This window comes from Aquarana catesbeiana, linkage group LG11 (assembly GCF_042186555.1).
Source record: "Aquarana catesbeiana isolate 2022-GZ linkage group LG11, ASM4218655v1, whole genome shotgun sequence".
Taxonomy (NCBI): Eukaryota; Metazoa; Chordata; class Amphibia; order Anura; family Ranidae; genus Aquarana; species Aquarana catesbeiana.
This window is the reverse complement of record NC_133334.1, coordinates 40,278,244-40,305,421: the sequence shown is the minus strand read 5'-3', so window position 1 is coordinate 40,305,421 and position 27,178 is coordinate 40,278,244. Positions and strand designations below refer to the sequence as shown.

General features: G+C 43.4%; 1 protein-coding gene across 3 annotated transcripts in view; it reads left to right on the top strand.

The window, feature by feature from the left end:
• Positions 1-22,326, top strand: part of TRIM44 (tripartite motif containing 44) — a 165,684-nt gene extending 143,358 nt beyond the window's left edge. For 2 of the 3 annotated variants that reach the window (XM_073604194.1, XM_073604193.1), the window contains exon 7: positions 20,021-22,323. The gene's annotated coding sequence lies outside the window, so the exon portion shown is untranslated. Of the gene's footprint in view, positions 1-20,020 lie in introns of all 3 variants that reach the window. The other variant, XM_073604197.1, reaches the window with a different exon arrangement.
• Positions 22,327-27,178: the final 4,852 nt, after the last annotated feature.

The window sequence follows — 27,178 nt, the reverse complement described above, 5'->3', positions numbered from 1 at the left end:
TGTGGTTCACCATTTCATGCCAGGCAGTTTTAAAACCCATAATCCGCTTTCAAAATGTTTTTTGTCTACGGATAAACGTATTTAGTTTGATTTGCTGTGACCTCTCCAACTAGTTCAAAGAGATAACTTCATCGCACACCAGCCCGGCATACACCGCGGTGTAGGGTGCTGGTACAACTGCTGAGTGGCAAGCAGACGAAAATATATCGCCCGCACATCTTCTGAAACACAAACCACAGTCATTGACGTACAGTGCTTTAAAAAAGTATTCACACCCCTTGAAATTTTCCACATTTTGTCATGTTACAACCAAAAAACGTAAATGTATTTTATTGGGATTTTATGTGATAGACCAACACAAAGTGGTTCCAAATTGTGAAGTTGAAGCAATTTTATAAATGGTTTTCCAAATTTTTTACAACTAAATATGTGAAAAGTGTGGGGGGGGGGGGGGGCATTTGTATTCAGCCCCCTTTACTCTGATTCCCCTAACTAAAATCTAGTCAAACCAATTGTCTTCAGAAGTCACCTAATTAGTAAATAGAGTCCCCCTGTGTGTAATTTAATCTCAGTAAAAATACAGCCGTTCCGTGAAGCCCTCAGAGGTTTGTTAGTGAACCTTAGTGAACAAACAGCATCATGAAGACCAAGGAACACACCAGACAGGTCAGGGATAAAGTTGTGGAGATGTTTAAAGCAGGGTTAGGTTATAAAAAATATCCCAAGGTTTGAACATCTCACGGAGCTCTGTTCAATCCATCATCCAAAAATGGAAAGAGTATGGCACAACTGCAAACCTACCAAGACATGGCCGTCCACCTAAACTGACAGGCCGGGCAAGGAGAACATTCATCAGAGAAGAGCCAAGAGGTCCATGGTAGGCTCTTATTGTAGATAGATTCATTTGGTTTGATAGAAACGTAAACAAGTATCCAGAACAACAGCGGGGGCTGCAGTGGTATATCACCAGGTATGAGAAGTCTCTAAAAGAGAGGGTTAATATAATGACCAATTAATACCAAAAGTAAAATATATCCTAAACATGAAACAAAATTTAGAAAGTATTGATATGATATAAAAGCAGAAAAACGTACCCACGGTCAAGAAAAGGTTAAATTAATTAACTCCTCGATAATTAATAAACCTCGCCATAAACAAACAGAGGGTAAAAGAATGACCACTGTAAAAAAAGATGGTTCCTATAAGGTAACTAGAGCCACTATTACCTTACAGGAAACATCTTTTTTTACTTATTCATGTAGAAGTTCTACTTTAACCTCTTTTTTAAATGTGGTGTTTACAAGTTAAAAACTGTTTTTTTTTTGCTAGAAAATTACTTAGAACCCCCAAACATTATACATTTTTTTTCTAACACCCTAGAGAATAAAATGGTGATCGTTGCAATACTTTCTGGCACACCGTATTTGCGCAGCGGTCTTAAGAGCGCACTTTTTTTGGAAAAAATACACTTTTTTGAACTAAAAAATAAGACAACAGTAAAGTTAGCCCAATTTTTTTATATTGTTAAAGATAATGTTATGCCGAGTAAATTGATACCCAACATGTCACGCTTCAAAATTGCGCCCGCTCGTGGAATGGCGACAAACTTTTACCCTTAAAAATCTCTATGGGCGACGTTTAAAAAATTCTACAGGTTGCATGTTTTGTGTTACAGAGGAGGTCCAGGGCTACAATTATTGCTCTCGCTCTACCGATCCTGGCGATACCTCACATGTGTGGTTTGAACACTGTTTTCATATGCGGGCCCTACTCACTTATGCGTTCGCTTCTGTACGTGAGCTCGTCGGGAATTTTTTATTATTTATTTTACCTTTTATTTTTTATTTTAACACTTTTTTTTTTTTTTTTTTTTTTTAATGTCACTTTTATTCCTATTACAAGGAATGTAAACATCCCTTGTAATAGAATAAAGCATGACAGGTCCTCTTAAATATGAGATCTGGGGGTCAAAAAGACCTCAGATCTCATATTTGGACTTAAATACAATAAAAAAACGAAAAAAAAAAATGTTTTCATTTTGAAAAAATGACAACAAAAAAATGTGCCTTTAAGACGTAAGGGCAGAAGTGAGGTTTTTAACGTCGCTTCCGCCCAGCAATTGTATGGAGACATGTGGGGGCCATCTTCCCCTCACTCGTCTCCATGCACAGCAAGTGAGAGGACGCGATCGCTTCCACCGCTGCCGACGGCTCTGGTAAGTGGCGGAGGGCACCGGATCGCAGCGAGGGGGGGGGCCCTCTCCCGCCACCGATAAAAGTGATGTCGCGGCGAATCCGCCGCAGAGACCACTTTTATCTTGTAGCGGACCGCCCGCTGAAAAGGAAGATACCAGGGTCTGGCAGCTAGCTGCTGCCATAACAGCGATATCCTCGTTCAAACAGCTGCCGTATAACGACGGCGGGCGGTCCATAAGTGGTTAAGCTCCTGAAGAAGCGCTTTTGCGCATAACATGTAGAGCTCATCTATAGTATGCCCTAACCAGCCTACACGGGTGATACACAGGGATTAAACATACCCTCCTACATAAGTTGTACCTGTTTATCTACATCCCTCTATTTTCCACAGGGGGCGGGATCTTATGTCACACACACACTGCATAGCATAGAGCAGGGAGCTGAGTGTAATCTGACACCTGAGAGGGGGAGAGGACACAACCCCCTCTACACAGGGAAATATGTGCAGCTGAGGCTGTCAGACATCTGCTGTGTGCTGGGGGAAGGAGGGGCCGGGTAGGGCTATACCTGGGATCCCTTGGTGCCGGTGTCTTATCGAATTCAGTCCCCTATCATATAGTGTCCTCCCTGTACTGCGCAGGCGCAGTACGGAGGACAAAAGAGACGCCGAAAGTCTCCGAAGTTCAACAGCTGATCGTCAGCTGTACACGGCGCCTGCGCATTTATTCTTACCCTATGTCCAGGATCATTCCCTACTATCCAAGTGGACATAGAGCTAGAATAAATATTTGCCGAGCGCAGCGAGGCCGTGCCCGAAGCGTGGCGAGCGAAGCGAGCCCGCGAGGGGCCCTCTTACACTGCCATCGCTAACAGGTGCCCGAGCGCCGTGTACAGCTGATGGTCAGCTGATCAACTTCGGGCATTTTCGGCATCTCCTGCTCCTCCGTACTGCGCAGGCGCTGCGCCTGCGCAGTACGAGGCGGACACTATCTGATACAAGGACACTATATGGCAGAACACCGGCATAGACTGTCAAAAGTGACTCATGCAGATAGCATGAATTTGAATAAACATAAGTACATGCTATAGATAGATATGCTTTGTTCATTTTTCATTTAATCACTGTAAGGTGTGCTTGCGCCATATTTTTTCACCTCTCTGACTATGGATGGCATAAGGCTTAAAGTTCTCTTGTTCAGCCTGATTCCCTAAAGTGGATAAGAAAATGTCCTGCACCCAGCTATTGTATTCTGACAGCCACCACCCGCGGCTGTCAGGAGACCCGAACAGTGGCTGCAGCTGATTGGCTGCAATGACTGTTCAGCCAACTGCTTTCTGCCTAGCTCCTTTAGGTTTCAGATTAAAGGATGTCGGGAGGGGTGGTGCCAAAAGGGCCACCCACTTGAATTTCGCTTTGCGTATTGTCAACTTAAGGAGTGTCCAATCTTTATTTATGCTGCATGGTGACCCAAGATTGTGGCCCTTAAGTGGGGACAACTGGTGAGGAAGACTGAAAAATGGGAGCCAAATGATGGCAACGGTGGAGTCCATAATGAAGTTGTTTTCAGGGTAGGCAGCGCTCAAGCGGAGTTGTAGGGTGGTCAAAGATCAGAGCAGGGCCACGTTGAGCCCAATGGGTCCAGCCAGGGGGCAGATAGTTGATCATCAGAACCCAGGAGACATACAGGGTCTATGTTCATTATTTATTATGTTTAATCATTTTTTAAAAACTATTTCTGTTTATAATCTGTTAACTTCAGCGCTAAGTGCATATTCACACGTAGCGCACTGCGTTGTAAGGGCACAGCAGATACTATAGCTGTCTAGTTTACACCAAAGCATTGTGTTGGTGAACGCCTTCAAAAAATATAGACATGCTAAGAATTGCAGCTACTATCCCTTTCACTCTCTGAAAAGAAGCCCCAATGTGAATGATCCTTGATTAAAATATTCAAATTAGCGAGACCAGCCATAACCAGTTCTCTCTCAGGCAGGGCCGTCTTTAATACTGATTGGACCCTGGGCAAAAATTTTCTTGCCCCCCCCCACCTGCTTTGAGACGTACAATAAATAGTAGCTTGACTCAAAATCAGTTTACTGAATCAGATCAGGCAGCGATTGCGATTGGTTGCCAGAGGTTACAGTGTATCGTTACCAATCACTGATTAGTTGCTAGAGGTTACAGCACGTGGTTTATGCTTGTTGATTGGTTGCTAGAGATTACTGTACATCAATACTGCTCACTGATTGGTTGCTAGAAGTTACGGCACATCATTACTGATTGGTTGCTAGAGGTTACAGCACATCATCTTCTCACTGCCTGCACACCATGGACCGAGGAGGTGAGGGGACCCATTAATAGACAGAAAACTCCTAGGGATCTTAGGACTCCTGGGATCAGTGGCAGTGCTCGGGGGGAGGGGTGGGTGTGATATTTTCACAGCATGCCCCTTTATATCCCCAGTGGGCAGAATTCCGTATAGGTAATGGTGGATATGACCTCAGGGGGGCATGATATACATATGAATACTGCCTCTATTTACATATGAATGCTGCCGGTCCACCGCTATTTACATATGAATGCAGCCGCTGTTTACATATCAATGCTGGTATTTCCATGTAAACACAGGGTCTGCAGGCGAGTCATCTGTACACAACAATAGGGCAGAGTTGGGCAGCATTAGTAACAGAACTTCACACTGAGATATCAGGACACAGCCCTGGACTAAAACCTCAAGGGACGAGGGAATTTAAACTGGGATAGTTGGCAAGTATGGGGCAGGTGCTTTGTGCCCCACAATAATGACAGGGCCCAGGGCAGCTGCCCCTTTTGCCCTGCCTTAAAGACGGCCCTGCTTTCAGGGGTTGGGGAAAGAGAAGTAGATCGTGGCTCAAGCAATATTCCCACCATTCGCCACAACTCTGCAAAGCAAATCTTTTTCGAGGTGAAGCAGTTCAATTATCTTTAGGGGAGGATCATTCATACCAGCGGCTGTGCTGAACACATGGTTGCTGGTGTGCGTTGGATGGGTGTGATGTAGTGGATTGCAATAAAAAAAAATTTCTGCAACCTGCAGCACAGTGGTGATATGGATCAAGCTTTTTTAAGATGCTTAAATGAAATAAAATGGTAAAAGCACCAATGCACATAGCCCTCTGCACACCTCTGCCGCACACCAGGGCCATCTTAATAGCATCATGGGCCCCTGGGCAAAGTAATGCACTGGGGCTCCTACCAGCCTGTCCCAATTTACGCACCTACTCTCAAGAATTAAAGTATAAATAGTTGATAGAATTAAACATAATAAAATTGATTTTAAACAATAAGAAAACATGCCATAGATCAAAGACTAATCCGCACAAGGGGCACAGTACAGGGGTTAGCCAGGAGGGCAGAATACTGCGATCAGGAGGGCACAGTACAGTTTATGGGACGCTGGCCGGGACATGGCCATCCCGGGACAGCTTAGTAGAAAGCATGACTGTTCCAGCAAATCCGGGACAGTTTGCAAGTATGATGTAATGCAAGATCATGGGACCCCCATGCACCTGGGGCCCCTGAGCAGTGCCCAGAGGTGCCCATGCATTAAGACAGCTCTGCCGTACACCTATCATTGCATAATTTTGCTCTGTACAACCACGCCCACCACATTCATTGTTATCAGTCGGTGTTGAAATTTCGAGCTTGTAATCAGCACAGCGCTTCCCACGCACCAATGGGCAATGCCATTTATATCCCACTAAGCGTGAAGAATGTTTTTAGCGATGTTTTATTCAATATTAAATATGTTGTAGACTGTGGTGGCATTGTGGCGTTTTCTGGTGGGTTCTCTGTTATTTTCTCGTCTGTTGCCTCAGTTCTGCACATTGATGGGCTTTTTAATGGAGTGTTTGTGCAGATTATTGATTTTTTTGTTGCTCCCTGTGGGGATTGTTTGATACAATAACTTTTACTACTTGTTTCACATTGTGTTACAGATTCCTTTGTTGTAATATTTATGCTTTAGAAAATCCTTGATCATCTTGTTTCCCTCTCATTCCATCTCCCTCCTGGTGCCCTCTTTCTTTTTCTTTCTCTCTTGCTTTCTTTTGCCACGTACACACGATCGGACATTCCAACAACAAAACCGTGGATTTTTTTCCGCAGATGTCGGTTCAAACTTGTCTTGCATACACACGGTCACACAAATGTTGTCGGAATTTCCGAATGTCAAGAACACGATGACGTACAACACATACGACGAGAAAAATGAAGTTCAATAGCAAGTGCGACTCTTCTGCTTGATTCCGAGCATGTGTGAACTTTTGTGCGTCGGAATTGTGTACACACGATCGGAATTTCCGACAACAGGTTTTGTTGTCGGAAAATTTGAGAACCAGCTCTCAAACATTTGTTGTCGGAAATTCCGACAGCAAATGTCTGATGGAGCCTACACACAGTCGGATTTTCCGACAACAAGCTCACATCGAACATTTGTTGTCGGAAAGTCTGATCGTGTGTACGCGGCATTTCTCTTTCTTTCTCTTTCTCTCTTTCACTCTCTTTCTCTCTTTCTCTTTCACTCTCTCTCTCGTTCTCTCTTTCTCTTTCACTCTCTCTCTCGTTCTCTCTTTCTCTTTCACTCTCTCTCTCGTTCTCTCTTTCTCTTTCACTCTCTCTCTCGTTCTCTCTTTCTCTTTCACTCTCTCTCTCGTTCTCTCTTTCTCTTTCACTCTCTCTCTCGTTCTCTCTTTCTCTTTCACTCTCTCTCTCGTTCTCTCTTTCTCTTTCACTCTCTCTCTCGTTCTCTCTTTCTCTTTCACTCTCTCTCTCGTTCTCTCTTTCTCTTTCACTCTCTCTCTCGTTCTCTCTTTCTCTTTCACTCTCTCTCTCGTTCTCTCTTTCTCTTTCTCTCTTTCTCGTTCACTCTCTCTTTCTCTTTCTCTCTCTCTCGTTCTCTCTCTCTCGTTCTCTCTCTCTCGTTCTCTCTCTCTCGTTCTCTCTCTCTCTCGTTCTCTCTCTCTCTCTCTCTCTCTCTCTCTCTCTCTCTCTCTCTCTCTCTCTCCTGAGATTTACACAACTCTGCTATACAGCCCTGCCTGGCAGAGCAGGAGACCTGATTGTCCTCTGATGCAGTTCATTAATACTTACAGGTCTTGTCCCCCTCTGCCTGGGACTGGACAGTGAAGAGAAGCAGCAGACTGATGAGCTCATCTTTCTGTCACTCTTCTTGTATCTGCATGCTATTGTAGTGCAACACAACCGATTGGCTTCTTGTGCTGTTTCTCTGTTGCCTAATCTGAGCTCTGCTGTATAAGGACAGAAAGGGACTGATACTAAGCCAAACTCAGCTACTTAATCTGCTTGCATTAAAAAAAAGTGTTATTGATGTGAAGTTTTCCAAAAATGTAAATGCAAGTACCACATTACTGCTAAAAGGTGCAGATATGACTTTATTCCAGTAAAAGGCAGAGGGGGTTATCCAAAGAGTACCCAATGCGTTTCGGCCTTTCATCAGGGCTTGAGATTGAAAACAATGTAAATGGGCTTGAAGTGAACTGGACATTTTAATGGTATTTCTTCCAGTGTGATTATAAGCACAGGTCTTGTCAGCACCAGGTTTGGCAGGACACATAGACACAAGGGGCTGAATTCCAATTAGCAGTTGGTCAATCCGAAAGCAATAGGGCACAGTGGCTCTGGTAGGCTGCTGTCAACAAAAATTGGGAGTCGCATGTAAGAAAGTCTAAAAAGAGAGCCACAGGAAAGGTCTGAAGAGTCCAAATTATTTTAGCAGTGATAATGGTTTATAACAAGACCACATAGAACTGTCATCCTCTTCAAGGCTTATGTGGCAAAAGTAATAAAGACTCGGTGATGGCAGAAATAATGGGATTATTAGTTTGCTGTAGAACAATTTTACGTATATACATAATTAGTGGGTCAGCACTTTTTTTTTTACAGCAAACTATTAATTCTGGCAGTTTTGTCATCCTTGAGCCCTATTTATTACTTTTCAAGCTTGAGCCCTAGAAAATGCATTTATTAATCCATGATGTCTTGTTATGAACCTTTACTAATATCATAACTGGACTTTTAGCCTGGGTTCACACTATACCGGGCTGCGGATCGCACAGGAGCGCTGTGCGTCCCTGATCCCCGTTTCAGGGACGAATCAGGGCCGATTCTATGCCTGAATTCGGCCCTGAAACGGAGCCAAAGACGCACAGCGTTTTTTGTGCAGTGCGCTTAGCCGCCCCCCAGGAGAAATGTGAACCGGATCCATAGGGAGCCGGTCACATTCTCCTACTATGCGAATTAGATGTGGGGAAACGCACATCTAATTGGCATAGGTGTGAACCCGGGCTTAGACTTTTCATGCAGCACTCTTGCTAGACTGTACACACACACAGTTGATTTACTAAACCTGGAGAGTGCAAAATCTGGTGCAGCTCAGTATAGAAACCAATTGAGCTTAATTGAACAACTTGAAGTTAGAAGCTAATTGGCTACCATGCTCAGCTGCACCAGATTTCGCACTCACCAGTTTTCGTAAATAAACCCCATAGACAGTCTTTTGGCAGATGAAAGCAACGCCTGATTAGTACATTTTTTTAAACCTCCTATATTTGACTTATAAAGTCACAGGGGGTGACAGTTTATCTTTAAATAGTTTTGTCTCTAGATGTCTCCTGATGTAATATGCTGCTTTTAGGACAGCACAGGGTACGGCTTGTTCTCCAAGGTGATCTTACTGGAAGTTCCAGCTGCGCTAAAAGCTCAGCTATATTATATTATTACCGTCTCAAAGTGTCATTGTGATGTCCTGTGCTGTGAGTGGCTTCACATTCTCCTTTAATACACTGTGCCCTGCTTACTAGGCAGGGGAACAATCATCGTCTCAGTTCCTTCCACCTGCCACTGTTTAACCATTGGTTACAGACATCGGCAAAAAGCCAAAAAATCCTTTATGCGTGAAAGCAGTATGTGTGCAAGTCCAAAAAAAAAAGAAAAATAGCCAGCAGCATCCCTCCCCTCCTCTTTCCAGTGCTACCAGCTCAGAGTTACAGCAAGCTGGTCTTGAGGTAGCAGTAGGGTTGTCGAGCCTTTCAGCACTATGGGGGACCAAACCCAAGTTCCTAACCACCAAAAACAATCTGTCGAACGGACAGCTGACTCTTTGAAGTAGAGGGCCTGTATGTTTGATGCACTATTTCTTTAAATTGGTCCCTAAAATATATCTAAAGCACAAACTTTTAGCTTTCCATTTTAGTTAGCATAGAGAATGGTTAAGGGCCATGTAACAGAGGAGATCTTGAGAGACCACAGTCTCTATAGAATTGATCCTATTGTCTCTGTGGAATTGATCCCATAGGTCTCTATGAAATGTATCCCTTTAGTTTCTATGGAAGTGATCCCATGGGTCTCTATGAAATTGATCCCTTGGGTCTCTATGAAATTGATACCTTGGGTCTCTATGGGATTGATCCCATTGGTCTCTATGGAATCGATCCCATGGGTCTCTATGGAACTGATCCCATGGGTCTCTATGGAACTGATCCCATGGGTCTCTATGGAAATGATCCCATGGGTCTCTATGGAAGTGATCCCATGGGTCTCTATGGAAGTGATCCCATGGGTCTCTATGGAAGTGATCCCATGGGTCTCTATGGAAGTGATCCCATGGGTCTCTATGGAAGTGATCCCATGGGTCTCTATGGAAGTGATCCCATGGGTCTCTATGGAAGTGATCCCATGGGTCTCTATGGAAGTGATCCCATGGGTCTCTATGGAAGTGATCCCATGGGTCTCTATGGAAGTGATCCCATGGGTCTCCATGGAAGTGATCCCATGGGTCTCCTATGGAAGTGATCCCATTGGTCCCTTGCTGACCATTGCTAGAGAACAAGATTCAAAAGTGTTTGGGTCCAACAAGGGAGCTGTTCCACACAGGTAAATGGAAGACACTACTGTGTAGCTCTGCCACTATGCACTATGAAGACCAAACCCAAGTTCAACAATATATTAAAACAAAACAAAATACCAAGAGGTATAAAGTATCAAAAAGTGATTTAAGCGGAATATCACACTGAATGTGAAAAGATAGAGTACAAATAATGGTTTATAATGCATTTTCTGTATGTTCCCTTACTATTAGTCCCAGTAACAGTGACCACCAGAGTAAATAGAGAGAGTGAATAGTACAACAATATTATTATTATTATTATTATTATTATTATTATTCAGGATTTATATAGCGCCAACAGTTTACGCAGCGCTTTACAATATAAAAGGGAGACAAATATACCCTTTAGAGAACCTATGGTGCTGGCTATAGTCTGTCTCAAGTAGAAAAAGTAGGCTGTTTCCTTTAAAATGCAGAGGTATCATAAAGTTCAACATATATACAGTGTATGTATGTGTGTGTGTGTATGAGGGGAAATAATTATTTGATCCCCTGCAGACTTTGTAAGTTTGCCGACTTACAAAAAAAATGGAGACTATAATTTTTATCATAGATGTATTTAAATGATAGAGACAGAATAACAACTGGAAATCCATAAAAAAAGACATAAAACAAATGCTATAAATTAAGTTGCAGTTCAGTGAGTAAAATAAGTATTTGATCCCCAAGCAAAACATGGCTTAGTACTTGGTGGAGAAACCCTTGTTGGCAATCACAGAGGTAAAACGTTTCTTGTAGTTGGTGACCAGATTTGCACACATCTCAGGAGGGATTTTGGTCAACTCTTCTTTACAGATCTTCTCTAAATCCTTAAGGTTTTTTGGCTGTCCCTTGGAAACTCAAAGTTTCAACTCCCTCCATAAATTTTCTATTGGATTAAGGTCTGGAGACTAACTAGGCCACTCCATGACCTTAATGTGCTTCTTCTTGAGCCACTCCTTTGTTGGCTTGGAGGTATGTTTTGGGTCATTGTCATTCTGGAAGACCCATTCACAACCCATTTTCAGTGTTCTGGCTGAGTGAAGGTTCTCATCCAAGATTTTACAATACATGGCCCCTTTCATTGGCCCCTCAATGCGGCAAAGTCGGCCTGTACCTTTAGCAGAGAAACAGCCCCAAAGCATCATGTTTCCACCTCCATGCTTGACTGTAGGGATGGTGTTCTTAGGGTCATAGTCAGCATTTTTCTTCCTCCAAACGTGGCGAGTCGAGTTAATGCCAAAGAGCTAAATTTTGGTTTCATCTGACCACAGAACTTTCTCCTAATCCTTCTCTGAATCATTTAGATGTTCATTGGCATGACTGTACACGTGCCTTCTTGAGGAGGGGGACTCGCCATGTTTGGAGGAAGAAATATGCTGACTCAGGACTCTAAGAACACCATCCCTACAGTCAAGCACAGAGGTGGAAACATTATGCTTTGGGGCTGTTCCTCTGCTAAAGGTACAGTACAGACCGACTTTGCCACATTGAGGGGCCAATGAATGGGACCATGTATTGTAAAATCTTGGATGAGAACCTTCTTCCCTCAGCCAGAACACTGATGATGGGTCGTAGATTGGTCTTTCAGCATGACAATGACCCAAAACATACCGCCAAGGCAACAAAGGAGTGGCTCAAGAAGAAGCACATTAAAGTCATGGAATGACCTAGCCAGTCTCCAGACCTTAATCCTATAGAAAATGTATGGAGGGAGCTGAAACTTCGAGTTGCCAAGCAACAGACAAGAAACCTTAAGGATTTAGAGAAGATCTGTAAAGAAGAGTGGACCAAAATCCCTCCTGAGATGTGTGCAAACCTGGTCACCAACTACAAGAAACCTCTTACCTCTGTGCTTGCCACAAGAAGGGTTTCTCCACCAAGTACTAAGTCATGTTTTGCTTGGGGATCAAATACTTATTTTACTCACTGAACTGCAACTCAATTTATAACATTTGTATCAGGTGTTTTTTTTATTGTGAAGGTGTTGATTCTCCTGATGGAGCAGAGCTCTTATATTCCTTCTGTTTCGCCACAAGCAATAAAAACCTGACAGATTCTGTTCATTCTCCATGATACCCAAAACTTAAAAAAAAAGTTGGGTTTAAATTTAAAATGATTCTAAAGATTCTAATTTTTTTTTATGACAAACGTGTCATACTTACCTGCTCTGTGCAATGGTTTTGCACAGAGCAGCCCCCCTTCCTCCCCTTTTTGGGTCACCTGGAGGCGGTCCTGGCTCCTCACCCCTGCTGAGTGCCCCCAATAGCAAGCTAATTGCTCAGGTCGGCCTCGCATCAAGTTATACAATACTGTTCGTTAAAATAGGTTTCCCTATTTTGCTAAAACATTACTGCACAAGAAATCCAGCCAAAAAGTGATCAAAAAATGCCCAATCGGAAGCCCCGGACCTATATATTTTTTATTTATTTATTTCAGGTACTTATATAGCGCCGTCAATTTACGCAGCGCTTTACATATACATTGTACATTCACATCAGTCCCTACCATCAAGGAGCTTACAATCTAAGGTCCCTAACTCACATTCATACATACTAGGGACAATTTAGACAGGATCCAATTAACCTACCAGCATGTCTTTGGAGTGTGGGAGGAAACCGGAGTACCCGGAGGAAACCCACGCAGACACAGGGAGAACATGCAAACTCCAGGCAGGTAGTGTTGTGGTTGGGATTCGAACCAGCGACCCTTCTTGCTGCTAGGCGAAAGTGCTACCCACTACACCACTGTGCCACCCTGTATATTAAATTGTCGTTGCGAATCAGGCTATATATATATAATATATATAGACAGTGGGGACGGAAAGTATTCGGACCCCCTTAAATTTTTCACTCTTTGTTATATTGCAGCCATTTGCTAAAATCATTTAAGTTCTTTTTTTTTCCTCATTAAAGTGGAGTTCCACCCAAAAATGGAACTTCCACTTTTTGGATTCCTCCCCCCTCCAGTGTCACATTTGGCACCTTTCAGGGGGGAGGAGGGAGCAGATACCTGTCTAATACAGGTATTTGCTCCCACTTCCTGGCATAGATCACTGCGGCGCTTGCGGTGACCTACGCCACTTCCAGCGCCTACACTCTCCTCCACCGCTGTATTCTGTGAGACACAGAACACAGCAGGGACCAGAGAGGACATGCAGCGCGACTCGCGCATGCGCAGTAGGGAACCGGGAAGTGAAGCCGCACGGCTTCACTTCCTTATTCCCTTACCGAGGATGGCGACGGCAGCAGCCAAAAGCCGAAGGACGGATCGGCTTTGGCTGCCGACATCGCGGGCTCCCTGGACAGGTAAGTGTCCATATATTAAAAGTCAGCAGCTGCAGTATTTGTAGCTGCTGGCTTTTAATATTTTTTTTTTTTCAGCGGACCTCCGCTTTAATGTACACAAAGCACCCCATATTGACAGAAAAACACAGAATTGTTGACATTTTTGCAGATTTATTAAAAAAGAAAAACTGAAATATCACATGGTCCTAAGTATTCAGACCCTTTGCTCAGTATTTAGTAGAAGCCCCTTTTGATCTAATACAGCCATGAGTCTTTTTGGGAAAGATGCAACAAGTTTTTCACACCTGGATTTGGGGATCCTCTGCCATTTCTCCTTGCAGATCCTCTCCAGTTCTGTCAGGTTGGATGGTAAACGTTGGTGGACGGCCATTTTTAGGTCTCTCCAGAGATGCTCAATTGGGTTTAAGTCAGGGCTCTGGCTGGGCCATTCAAGAACAGTCATGGAGTTGTTGTGAAGCCACTCCTTCGTTATTTTAGCTGTGTGCTTAGGGTCATTGTCTTGTTGGAAGGTAAACCTTCGGCTCAGTCTGAGGTCCTGAGCACTCTGGAGAAGGTTTTCGTCCAGGATATCCCTGTACTTGGCCGCATTCATCTTTCCCTTGATTGCAACCAGTCATCCTGTCCCTGCAGCTGAAAAACACCCCCACAGCATGATGCTGTCACCACCATGCTTCACTGTTGGGACTGTATTGGACAGGTGATGAGCAGTGCCTGGTTTTCTCCACACATACTGCTTAGAATTAAGGCCAAAAAGTTCTATCTTGGTCTCATCAGAACAGAGAATCTTATTTCTCACCATCTTGTAAACCTTCAGGTGTTTTTTAGCAAACTCCATGCGGGCTTTCATGTGTCTTGCACTGAGGAGAGGCCTCCGTCAGGCCACTCTGCCATAAAGCCCCGACTGGTGGAGGGCTGCAGTGATGGTTGACTTTCTACAACTTTCTCCCATCTCCCGACTGCATCTCCGGAGCTCAGCCACAGTGATCTTTGGGTTCTTCTTTACCTCTCTCACCAAGGCTCTTCTCCCCCGATAGCTCAGTTTGGCCGAACGGCCAGCTCTAGGAAGGGTTCTGGTCGTCCCAAACGTCTTCCATTTAAGGATTATGGAGGCCACTCTGCTCTTAGGAACCTTAAGTGTAGCAGAAATGTTTTTGTAACTTTGGCCAGATCTGTGCCTTGCCACAATTCTGTCTCTGAGCTCTTCAGGCAGTTCCTTTGACCTCTTGATTCTCATTTGCTCTGACATGCACCGTGAGCTGTAAGGTCTTATATAGACAGGTGTGTGGCTTTCCTAATCAAGTCCAATCAGTATAATCAAACACAGCTGGACTCAAATGAAGGTGTAGAACCATCTCAAGGATGATCAGAAGAAATGGACAGCACCTGAGTTAAATATATGAGTGTCACAGCAAAGGGTCTGAATACTTAGGACCATGTGATATTTCAGTTCTTATTTTTTACTAAATCTGCAAAAATGTCAACAATTCTGTGTTTTTCTGTCAATATGGGGTGTTGTGTGTACATTAATGAGGGAAAAAATGAACTTAAATGATTTTAGCAAATGGCTGCAATATAACAAAGAATGAAAAATTTAAGGGGGTCTGAATACTTTCCGTCCCCACTGTGTGTGTGTGTGTGTGTGTGTATATATATATATATATATATATTACCGGTACATGTACAAATCACAAAACAGAGCTGCTTAATAATCAACTTTTTATAAATAGTATTTGTTATCTTGCTTTTTTTTTTTTAAACGTATGAGCTTGGCAGGTATTCGCTATGCCCATCTGTCGCCACATGGGAGCTGTGGGCACATGGAGTGTTGCGTTAGTTCAAGCGTGCATTTGTAAAATGTGCGCAGGCCTAGTCACATGGTTAATGGATAATATAAAAGTCTGAGACCTAAGGGTGTGGAATAGGGAAGAAGCACACTTTAAAAAACAACCTATTTTACAGTGCTGAATTAAATATCAATTGTGTGCGAAGTGAGAAGATACACTTAAAGGATATATAAACCCTTACCTTGTAAAACAACTCATTCATTTTAAAATAGAAATGAAAGGGGCACCACTTGTGTATACATATTTAAAACATTATTTATACTCCCCCCCCCCCCCCGTTCATGTCCCCTGCTCTCAGCTGCATAATGAGTTTAGAGAGCTGGGAGAATAGAAACAGCAATACACCGGTCTTCCCAGTGAATGGCTCTGCGAGGAGGGGGGGTGTCAGGAGAAGTCTGACCATTGGAGGAGAGCAGATTGAGTTCCCAGCACAGTTTGAGAACTGACCATGCTGTGCTCTCCTGCTTAGTGTGGTTAGCTTTTTTTTTTTTATAGGAAAGCAGAGGGACTGGAAGGAACGCCAGGGATTTCACACAAAGGAAGCAATACAAAGAGAACAGGAGACTTTCTCATACAAGTACATGGTACAGCAGGCACATATCAGGAATATGAAATGTTGGGTTTATAACTTCTTATAATGTAAAATTCTCTTACCTTTGTTTGGCATTCTGTTTAGCCAATCTATTTAGCTGATCGAGCCTGCTCTGCAAGGTTGGTGACCTTAATTTTCTGAACTTGCAGTCCAGCAGAGCATCTTGGTCACTAACTCGTCCCCAATGATACTCATTCACTACCAATCAGACGGACATTACTGTGTATGAAAGAGGACCCTTAGGAAGGCCATAGATTATGCCATTTTATTTTCTTCCACCACAGATGGGAGGAAAGAAAATGAATGGATACTCCATCAATGGAGTCAGTGTGGATGGGGGAATCCCTCCCGCAGTGCAACTGTGTTCTGCTGGCAGGGAGTCCTCGCTGCCGGCAGAACACAATGATTAGTGTTGCTGGCTATAGCTGGTGTCGCTAGTTGTTTGGGAAAAACCAGACAGGCTGGTTTTATGCAAGTCAGTCGATAGAGTGCCCAACCAGAGTGGCCACAAATGGGTCAAATGTTGGCCGATTCAGTTGGGTTTGATCCATGTATGGCCGGCTTTATTGTCTCATAGTGCTTGTCACCCAGTCCTGCTACAATGGTAATTTCAGGAAGCCAATATAGAGAAGACTCAGGAATTAATATTAACTGTGTTAAAGAAGAATTCCAGGTATGGCATTTTTTTACATAGTTCTATTGGTTCAGCTTAGATCAATGTTTTTATGCGTACACCCTACCTGTGGGATCTCTCAGTGGCTCGCTGAGGTGGTAAACCCGGTGCTGGTCCTGGCATGTGGGAAGATCCTGACCATATTATTATTATTATTATTATTATAATACAGGATTTATAAAGCGCCAACAGTTTGTGCAGCGCTTTACAATGTAGGTAGACACTACACCCACAGTACAATTCAAAACAAGAGGGTTAGAGGAGCCCTGCGAGGTTACAATCTAAGAGGGAGGGGCTGGTGAAACAAAAGGTAGGGACTGTGAGGGATGAACTGATGAGGGGAGTAGAAGATTAGGTTGTTAGATGGAGGCAGGACAGGCCTCCTTGAAGAGATGAGTTTTCAGGGATCGCCTAAAAGTGGACAGAGTAGGAGATAGCCGGACAGATTGGGGTAGAGAGTTCCAGAGGATTGGAGAGGCTCTGGAGAAGTCCTGGAGACGAGCATGGGAGAAGGAGACAAGGGAGCTAGAGAGCAGAAGGTCTTGGGAGGAGCGGAGAGGAACGGTTTGGGTGATATTTGGAGATAAGATTGGTGATGTAGCTCGGGGGCAGAATTGTGAATGGCTTTGTATGTTATATTGTTAGTGTTTTGAGTTTTATTCGTTGGGCAATGGGAAGCCAGTGGAGGGATTGGCAGAGGGAAGTGACGGGCACTGAACGGTTGGTAAGGTGGATGAGTCTGGCAGTGGCATTCATGATAGGCAGAAGAGGGGATAGCTTGTAGAGAGTTAGGCCAATGAGGAGGGAGTCACAAAAGTCAAGGCGAGAGATAACAAGGGAGTGAATAAGTTGCTTAGTGGTCTCAACGGTTAGAAAGGGGCGAATTTTGGAGAAGTTTCAGAGGTGACGTCTGTACGATTTGGATAGTGAATGGATTTGGGGCTGAAAGGACAGGTCAGAGTCTAGGATTACACCTAGTACCTTGGCACAAGAGGAGGGACTGATGGTTGTATTATTGATCTTGATGGAGAAGTTGGGGGGGGGGGGGGGGGGGCACGGGCTGGAGGAAAAATTATGAGCTCAGTTTTAGAAAGATTGAGTTTGAGAAAGTGGTGTGAAATCCACTTTGATATGTCAGTTAGTAATGCAAGAGGAGACTGAAGGAGTTAGGTGAGGAGTAGAGAGATAGATTTGTGTGTCGTCAGCATAGAGGTGGTACTGGAAGCCATGGGATTTTTTAACAGACCAAGGGAGAAGGTTTCAATGGAGAAAAGAAGGGGTCCAAGGACAGAACCTTGAGGTATCCCTACAGGAAGAGGAAGTGGCGAGGAGGAAACAGAGTTATAGGTCACACTAAAGGAGCGTTGTGATGGGTAGGAGGAGGATATGGTCGCGATCTTACCTGAGCCTGGACCGGATCTGTGACGTCAGCCGACAGCGGGCTTCAGCCCGCTGTCTGCAGAAAACGGGTCACAGGAATGCAGAACGAACTGCACTCCTGTGATCCACAAGAGAAGTACAGACAAACGAGCTTTGGTTGTACTTTTCCTTTAAAGCATATTTGCAGACAGTTTTATTTATTTTTTTCATTTTGGATAGAGAGGGGAAGGGATAGACCCCTGGTAGGTTTATCTTGCGGTCTGTGTCCCTGCTGGGGAGATCCATGCTTACCACGAGTATTTCTCCTAGTTGCCATAGCTACAGGAACGAAAAGTATTGGGAAGTCCAAAATGTTATCATTGTCGGAAAAAGAGAAATAGAGAAATCTTTGAATGTAGGCACATGTTTTCATGAACACAAATTAAGAAGGGGCTTCCTCTGTTGGGTAATTTTCCTAATTTCCCGTTGTATCTATTGAAAAGGAATTTCTTTTAAAATACAGACATGCAGTACTACAATACTGAGATCCTGTCACTAACGGAAAAAAAAATTCAGGTAAAAACACAACAAAATCAATTATTTTAAATGCTTCCTTTTAGTGATTTTCCTTTCCATAAATTATTTTTATTAGATATGTGCAGAATGGAAAAGTGTGTTTTTGTTTAGTATCGGATAGATTCATTATGTTACTAATTTTTTTTCGTTGATTCGTTTCAGAATTTTGTTTTGTTTCGTTTTGTTTATTCGTTTTCTAACGAATTCCAAATTTTCGGAACAATTCGAATCGGTCGAAAAGTGATCGACTGATTCGAATTCTGTGTGAAGAATAGCTGGTTGTTAAGGAGCGGGCCGGGAAATATTAGTGTCACTGGTCCCCAAAAAAAGTGCCAAAAATCAGTTAGTGTCCTGAATGTCCACCGTAATATCACAGTCCCACTATAAGTCGCTGATCACCGCCATTACTACTAGTAAAATTTTTTTTAAAATATCCCATCGTTTGACTTTATAACTTTTGCGTAAACCAATCAGTATACGCTTAATGGGATCGTTTTTACCAAAAATATGTAATAAAATACATATTGGCCTAAATTGCTGATGAAATTTGATTTTTTTTTTTTTTTTTTTTTACTGGATATAGCAGAAAGTAAAAAATATTGTTTTTTTTTTTTTTAAACTGCAGAGGTGATCAAATAACACAAAAAAAAACACCAAAAAAAGCTTGATTTGTGATGAAAAAATGGACATTCATTTTGTTTGGGTACAGCGTCACACGACCGCGAAATTGTCAGTTAAAGTAATGCAGTGCCGTTTTCGCAAAAAATGGCCTGGTCATGAAAGCGGTAAGACTTCCGGAGGGCAAGTGGTTAACAACGGATGACTCATCAGCTGTCAGCGGGCTTCTCTGCTGACAGCTGAAATATAAACAAAAGAATGTCAGTAATAAAAAAAAAAGTCAGAAAAAAACGCGTAGGATCCCCCCAATCTATACCGGGCCCCATGTCAAAATTTTTTAAAAAATGTGTGGAGCCCCCCCTAAAATCCATACCAGACCCTTATTTGAGCATGTAGCCTGGCAGGCCAGGAAAGGGGAAGACGAGTGAGCACCCCCCTCTTCTGAACCATACCAGGCCACATGACCTTAACATGGGGGGCGATTTGGGGCAGCCCAAAGCACCTTGTCCCCATGTTGATGGGGACAAGGCCTCTTCCCCACAACCTAGGGCTGTAGTTGTGGGGGTCTGCAAGCGGGGGGGGGGGGTGTAACCTTTCACACAGCACACAGGAAGAGAGCTGGGGCTGTTAATCAGCTAGGAATCTCTCCCCTGTCACCATTTTTCTCTTGGTGTCAGGAAAACTTGTCAGAAGTGACTCATGCTAATAGAAGAGGAAGGAGGAAGCAGCCAGAAATGACACATAGTGCTCTGGATTGAGACAAGTACACTCTATAGAAGGATTTGCTTTGTTCATATTTCATATTTAATTTGGCCTACTGTATGTTGGAATACACATCTGAATTAAATGCTAATCTTTTAATCCAGCCAAAAACACAACTTCAAGATTTTCCATTCTAACCATTGATTGTCTCATTTTTTGTGTTTTCAGGAAAGAATAAAGTCTATTAAGTGAGACCTTCAACCACATCTCTCCAAACCTCCTTCAAACCTCCATGAATACTGTGATCCAGATTACACAACGCAACCTCTATATAGAGACCTGATGTTGTATCATCTCACCTCCAAGATCCAGTCCAGTGGGCTTCCGGAGAAAAAAATCCAAGTCCACAGAAGCTAAGGGCTGTCTTATCCTTCCAGCACCTGGACATTTATGAACTGCTTTTCCTTATAATGAATTACTATGAGCACTTATGTATATTTAGTGGGGGAATGAGGGCACGGGGATTGTAAAGAATGCATTTGATAGATAGTAGTAGTTCCATTTAGCTGGACTTGTTCCGTAATGTTGAAGACATTTTGGGGTTGATTTACTAAAACTGGAGAGTGCAAAAATCTGGTGCAAGTCTGCATAGAAACCAATCAGCTTCCAGGTTTTATTGTCAATGCTTAATTGAACAAGCTGACGTTAGAAGCTGATTGGCTGCCATTCATCAGTTGCACCAGATTTTGCACTCTCCAAGCTTAGTAAATCAACCTCACTGTAGCTTCTCCAAGCCACTTCTTTAGTTACAGTGAGTTTTAGGCCATACAATAACCATGGGTTGAAGGAAAGAAAATTGCATGCTTTTCCCATCAACACATTTAATGTTGATGGGGAAACCCTCTTGGGGAGCTATTGTATCCTGAAAGCACTCTTGATGAGTGATCGCATAAAAAATCCAACAGGCTGTCCATTGACCAACTTTAGAACAAGTCCTAAAGTTGGTCAATGGACAACCTGCATGGATCGCAACTTGGCCAGTTTTAGGAAGACATCCCAGCATTCATATCTATGCATGTAGCATAGATCCCTTAATCCAATCACCAAGGAATGTGGTGATGTTGATTGTCCAAGAAGAGCATGGGAGGTGTTGTGGAACCACCTTGTTCTAGTTACATAAGCCCATCGGGAAGTCTGCATAGGTGTTGATCCTTCGCTTTACATGGCTGAAGGTGTAGAGATGTAAAAACCGCATTGTATATGATGTTGAAGGCCCCCACCTCTGTTCAGGGATGGTTGTTCCAGTTTGATATAGTTGGCCTTTTTCACACCACCCGTGAACCTGTTCCTCACCCAATGGTTTGACAACTATTCACATATGTAGACCCCTTGACACCAAGGCTGGGATTGTGGAACTAGAACAGGGTGGTTCCACGACTTCCACCCTATTCTTGGACAATCCACTTCTAAATATTCAATGGTGATTGGATTAAGGTGTCTCTGCTACCTGTGTAGATATAAATGCTGGAGTATTTTTCTGAAACTCATTGGGTCTAAAGAAGTATCTTGGAGAAGCTACAAGAAGGTCTTTAACATTGAAGAACAAGTCCAGTTGAATGTGAATACCTGTTACTAACTATATCATGACCTGGTTAAATCAGAACCTTCACAGACCATGCACATAATGTACCCTCTGCTGTAAATGATAGGAATACTCGTATGCTCTGAGGAGTTCACTGACCAGCTAACTGCACAAGCCTTACAGGCAGGGTCAGGACAAGGGGTGGGTAAAAGGGGAAGCTGCCCTGGGCGCAGCAGAGCAAGGGCACAGAGAATGAATACAGGGCAGTAAATCCATTCTAAGGCACGCATTAACAATAAGGGAGGGGGCACAGTTCGGTATTCTTGCCCTGGGCACTAGATGAACCTGTCCAGGTACTGCTTGCAGGGTAAGGACAGTTATAATGGTGGCCTAACTTTAGGCATATCTTTATAATTACAGCAGTTAGTATTTTCTATACTGACGGAAAGATACATACTGGCATAAGTTGATGGGCACATACTAGGACAAAGAGACACAAAGCACACAGAGAAGTAGCCCAAAGGTGGGTGGGGTTTCTTTAAAGTTGGGGGGGGGGGGGGGCTCAAAGTGGGCTTTTCGTAGTACTGTCCATGGCCTTTTTACATTTAAGCAGCTATAAGATCGTGTTCAACTATATAAGCAGCATATTGTGAATATGCTGTTTATACAGATATATACAGATATAATACCATATGGTATAGTTTATATAAGATCATTTCTATGCTGACCCAATCATGGTCTATAAAAAGACACAAAAATATTAGATGATTTTCTCCGCTGGGATTTTTGTACTCTAGGCAACATACACTATATTACCAAAAGTATTGGGACACCTGCCTTTACACGCACATGAACTTTAATGGCTTCCTAGTCTGTAGGGTTCAATATTGAGTTGGCCCACCCTTTGCAGCTATAACAGCTTCAACTCTTCTGGGAAGGCTGTCCACAAGGTTTAGGAGTGTGTCTATGAGAATGTTTCACCATTCTTCCAGAAGTGCATTTGTGAGGTCAGGCACTGATTTTGGAGAGAAGACCAGGCTTGTAGTCTCCGCTCTAATTCATCCCAAAGGTGTTCTATTGGGTTGAGGTCAGGACTCTGTGCAGGCCAGTCAAGTTTTCCACCCCAAACTCGCTCATCCATGTCTTTATGGACCTTGCTTTGTGCACTGGTGCACAGTCATGTTGGAACAGGAAGGGACCATCCCCAAACTGTTCCCACAAAGTTGGGAGCGTGAAATTGTCCAAAACGTCTTGGTATGCTGATGCCTTAAGAGTTCCCTTCACTGGAACTAAGGGGCCAAGCCCAACACCTGACAAACAACCCCACACCATAATCCCCCCCCCCTCCACCAAATGATTTGGACCAGTGCACAAAGCAAGATCCATAAAGACATGGATGAGCGAGTTTCGGGAGGAGGAACTTGACTGGCCTGCACAGAGTCCCGACCTCAACCCGATAGAACACCTTTGGGATGAATTAGAGCAGAGGCTGCGAGCCAGGCCTTCTCATCCAACATCAGTGCCTGACCTCACAAATGCACTTCTGGAAGAATGGTCAAACATTCCCATAGACACACTCCTAAACCTTGTAGACCTTCCCAGAAGAGTTGAAGCTGTTATAGCTGTAAAGAGTGGGCCAACTCAATATTGAATCCTACGGACTAAGACTGGGATGCCATTAAAGTTAATGCATGTTTAAAGCCAGGCGTCCCGATACTTTTGGTAATTTAGTGTATATTAGAATATCACAAACCATTTGACCACATCTTCAAGCATTTAAAGGACAAATCTACCCAAGTCTCATATTTTAGCTACAGGTGAATTGTAGTAGCCGCAATCTCTAGCCGGCTTCTCCTATCTCTCACTGACACCATGACCAAGGTCTCCAAGTTGATGTTTCTAGCTTTGCTTATACTGACTTTGAGGCCCTATGCCTCTGGCTCAATACATGATCATTAGAATGAATACAGGTGTGCATTGAGAAGTTTGGGGGGGGGTTCAAGTTTGCTGGAGCACTGTGTATTATAACCAATTGCCATGGCTTATTCTGTTGGAAGAGAACTTTGTTCAACTTTTTTCCACCCTTTGTTGCATCCCCATGCTGTTGATCTCCTGCGTCCCCTTTGCAGGCACTTTCCATCTACATGCATGGATTCTAGCAGCAGCTACATATTGTTGGGTGGCAACAACAGAACACGTCTGCCCCAAGAACGTTAGCGTGGGTGCATATAGTCTCCAATAAAAGCACTTATGACAGGGTGACTACACTGGAGACAGGGACCAAATGTTGTCACCCTATAAAAGAAAGTGTCTGAAAAAGGCATGGCGGGATCAATGGGCGTTATTTGAATGAGAGTTACAGGGCTAAAAGAAAAGACTTATGATTTGACCTGTCAGTTGCCTTTGGAACAGGGTACATGTTGCATCCGTTTTTGAGGGTGAAATATGAAGGAAATAGGACCCCCCCTCTACCCTTCAAAAAAGCTGTCACTTTTGGAAGTTGTGTGGCTGTGCAGGCCCCCGCATGCACAGCTGCTCCATTCATTTACAGAGATCTGTGAATGAATAAACTACAAGTCCCATCTGCCACTATGGCAGACAGACTTGTAGTTCTCAATGGAAGATGAGTGTGGTGAACAGTGCGCTTGTATTCCATGGACGCTGCCTCCAGCTCTCCCACCTGAATGCCTGAGCCTGGCATTGCACCGTCTGATTGCAATGCTTTGCAGGCTGATTTCCCCAAAACAGTAACACACTGCACTATATTGTCAAAAGTATTGGGACGCCTGCCTCTTCACACACATGAACTTTAATGGCATCCCAGTCTTATTCCGTAGGGTTCAATATTGAGTTGGCCCACCCTTTGCAGCTATAACAGCTTCAACTCTTTTGCAAAGGCTGTCCACAAGGTTTAGGAGTGTGTCTATGGGATTGTTTGACCATTCTTCCAGAAGGCATTTGTGGGGTCAGTTGGACGAGAAGGCCTGGCTCGCAGTCTCCGTTTTAATTCATCCCAAAGGTGTTCTATCTGGTTGAGGTCAGGACTCTGTGCAGGCCAGTCAAGCTCCTCCACCCCAAACTCACTCATCCATGTCTTCATGGACCTTGCTTTGTGCACTGGTCCAAATCCTTTGGCGGAGGGGGGATACACTCCAAATTAGAGAGTTGTCACAGAAACAGATGTCCTCTTTCCACAGCCTATTGCATTAGGGCGTGCACCTTAAAGCTCAAACACATACACCATATTACCAAAAGTATTGGGGCACCTGCCTCTACACACACATGAACTTTAATGCCATCCCAGTCTTAGTCCGTAGGGTTCAATATTGAGTTGGCCCTCCCTTTGCAGCTATAACAGCTTCACCTCTTCTGGGAAGGCTGTCCACAAGGTTTAGGAGTGTGTCTATGGGAATGTTTGACCATTCTTCCAGAAGTGCATTTGTGAGGTCAGACACTGATGTTGAAGAGCAGGCCTGGCTCGCAGTCTCCACTCTAATTCACTCAAAGGTGTTCTATCATGTTGAATGTCCAATAGGCATTTGTGAGGTCAGGCACTGATGTTGGATGAGAAGGCTTGTCTCCCAGTCTCCACTCGAATTCATATCCTGTATTGACCATAGAGATTTCAGCTTTTTAACTTTTTTTTTTTTTATATAATTTCGCGACTTTTACTGTGATAGTACAATTATTTATGCCTTTATAGTATACTTTTCTAGGGAAAGGGGTTTGGTTGAGGTGACTAAGTGATTTAGGATTTTGGATATGACAAGTGTGCACCAATAACATGCAATGAAAGCCTCAGCGGCAATCCTAGATCAGTGATATATGGTGAAAGTACAATTTTGTACATCGGCGCTGCCACAGTTATAATAGATTGCAACAGTTATAAGGAGAAGCCTGTGTGCTGTAATGGGCAGTGGCAGCACTTGAAACGCATTGCCGCCATTTGTGTCATCAAGCCCCTCCCTTTGCTTCTAAGCCCCACCTTCTGCCCAAATTTCTGCATCCCTGCGCTGCTCCCAGTGAGTAGCAACAAGGGTGACGAGGCCTTAGGGCAAAATTCTCTGCTCGCTTCTTAGGGTTTGTTCCCGAAACAACGTGCATGATTGGGTGCATTATAACCCGAGTATCGCAGAGCAATGCGCTTTACACAGTATGTGCGTTGCCATTCATTGTTAACTGCACCCCGGAGCACATCTATAACACACTGCAGTGCCCCACAACTCACAGCTACGATCGTTCTGTGCGTTGCAGTGCACTGCGTCTTAAAAAATAGATTAGGACCTATTTATTTGTGCATTGAGTTGCACTGACGGCCTTATCAAAGTGAATGTGCTGTCTAATGTAATGTACCTCCATGCCCCAAAACCACACTGATTTGTGGTGCAAATGGGCCCTTTAAAGAGCAGTAAATGGTAGTAATGGTTACTGCCCTTTGAAAAGCAATGCATGGCGGATCGCTTTTCTGAGGGCGGTATTGCAGCGGTTGGCAGGCATTCAAGAGGAGATACTGCTGCCTCCTGGCGCCTGTTTTTTTTTTATTTATTTTTTTTCCTGAACAGCAATTTTACATCGCGGGACTGTGCCGCAACCGCAAGCCAATCGTTTGGCTCGTGGTCGTGGTGCAGCCCCATCGAGGGGCGGTGCTGCCTGTCAAACCACGCAGCCCAGGTTAAAATTGCTTCCGCTGCGGCTTGTGTACAGTCCTGTCAGGCTGTAATGTTGGAATTCCGGTGGGTGGCCAGATGGGCAGCAAAAGTGTGGCTCATCCGCCTGTTTTTACTGCCTTCCGGCCACCAATGTTCGAGAGCCAAAAGTGAAAAACCATGAATGTGTGACCCTTCGCAACCAGTCAGGTTCTTATGTGCGTATAGTAGTGGAAAAATGACAAAGTCTGCTTGTGGCTTGTTACAACTATTGTAAATGACTCATGACTCAAAATGTGTCTGAAATAAAAAGTGTCTGTGTTGCCTATAGCAACCAAATAGATTTTTCTTTTAATTTTCTAACCGGTGGTAAAAAAAAAAAAAAAAATGTCAGCTTGACTCTGATTTAATTCTAAGTTTGCAGATTGCACGCTTGTCATAAGGGATGTATTTTATGAAATAAGCTTATATGTTTATTTTAAGGCACAGAAATAAAATGATGTCAGTGAATGAGAATTACTTTGCTATAAAATATTCACCATACATTATAAAATATTGTATTTGTCTCTTTATTGGGTGATACAGCTTACATGGTATATGAGTATACTGTATAGGGGAGAATTAAACTGGTGCACACAGAATCTGGTACAGCTGTACATGATAGCCAATCAGCTTCTAACTTCAGCTTGTTCAATTTAAGTTTTGACAATAAACCCTTGAAGCTGATTGGTTTCTATGCAGAGCTGCACCAGTTTTAGGAAATCCTGCCCCTGTATGTACAGTGGGAAAGATAATTATTTGATCCCCTGCAGATTTTGCGATCTTTGCCCACTTACAAAGATATGAAGGGTCTATAATTGTTATCATAGGTGTATTTTAAATGATAGAGACAGAATATCAACCAAAAATCCAAAAAAACACACGATACAAATGTTATAAATTAAATTGCAGCTCAGTGAGTAAAATAAGTATTTGATGACCTACCAACCAACAATAATAATTCTGGCTCCCACAGACTGGCTACAGTAGGTGCTCATGTGGTACCCAAATTAGTCCTGTGAATTTAAGAAGGTGCTCCTAATGACAACTCGTTATGTGTATAAAAGACACCTGTCCACAGAATCTCTTTCTTCCATTCAAACCTCTCCAGCATGGGCA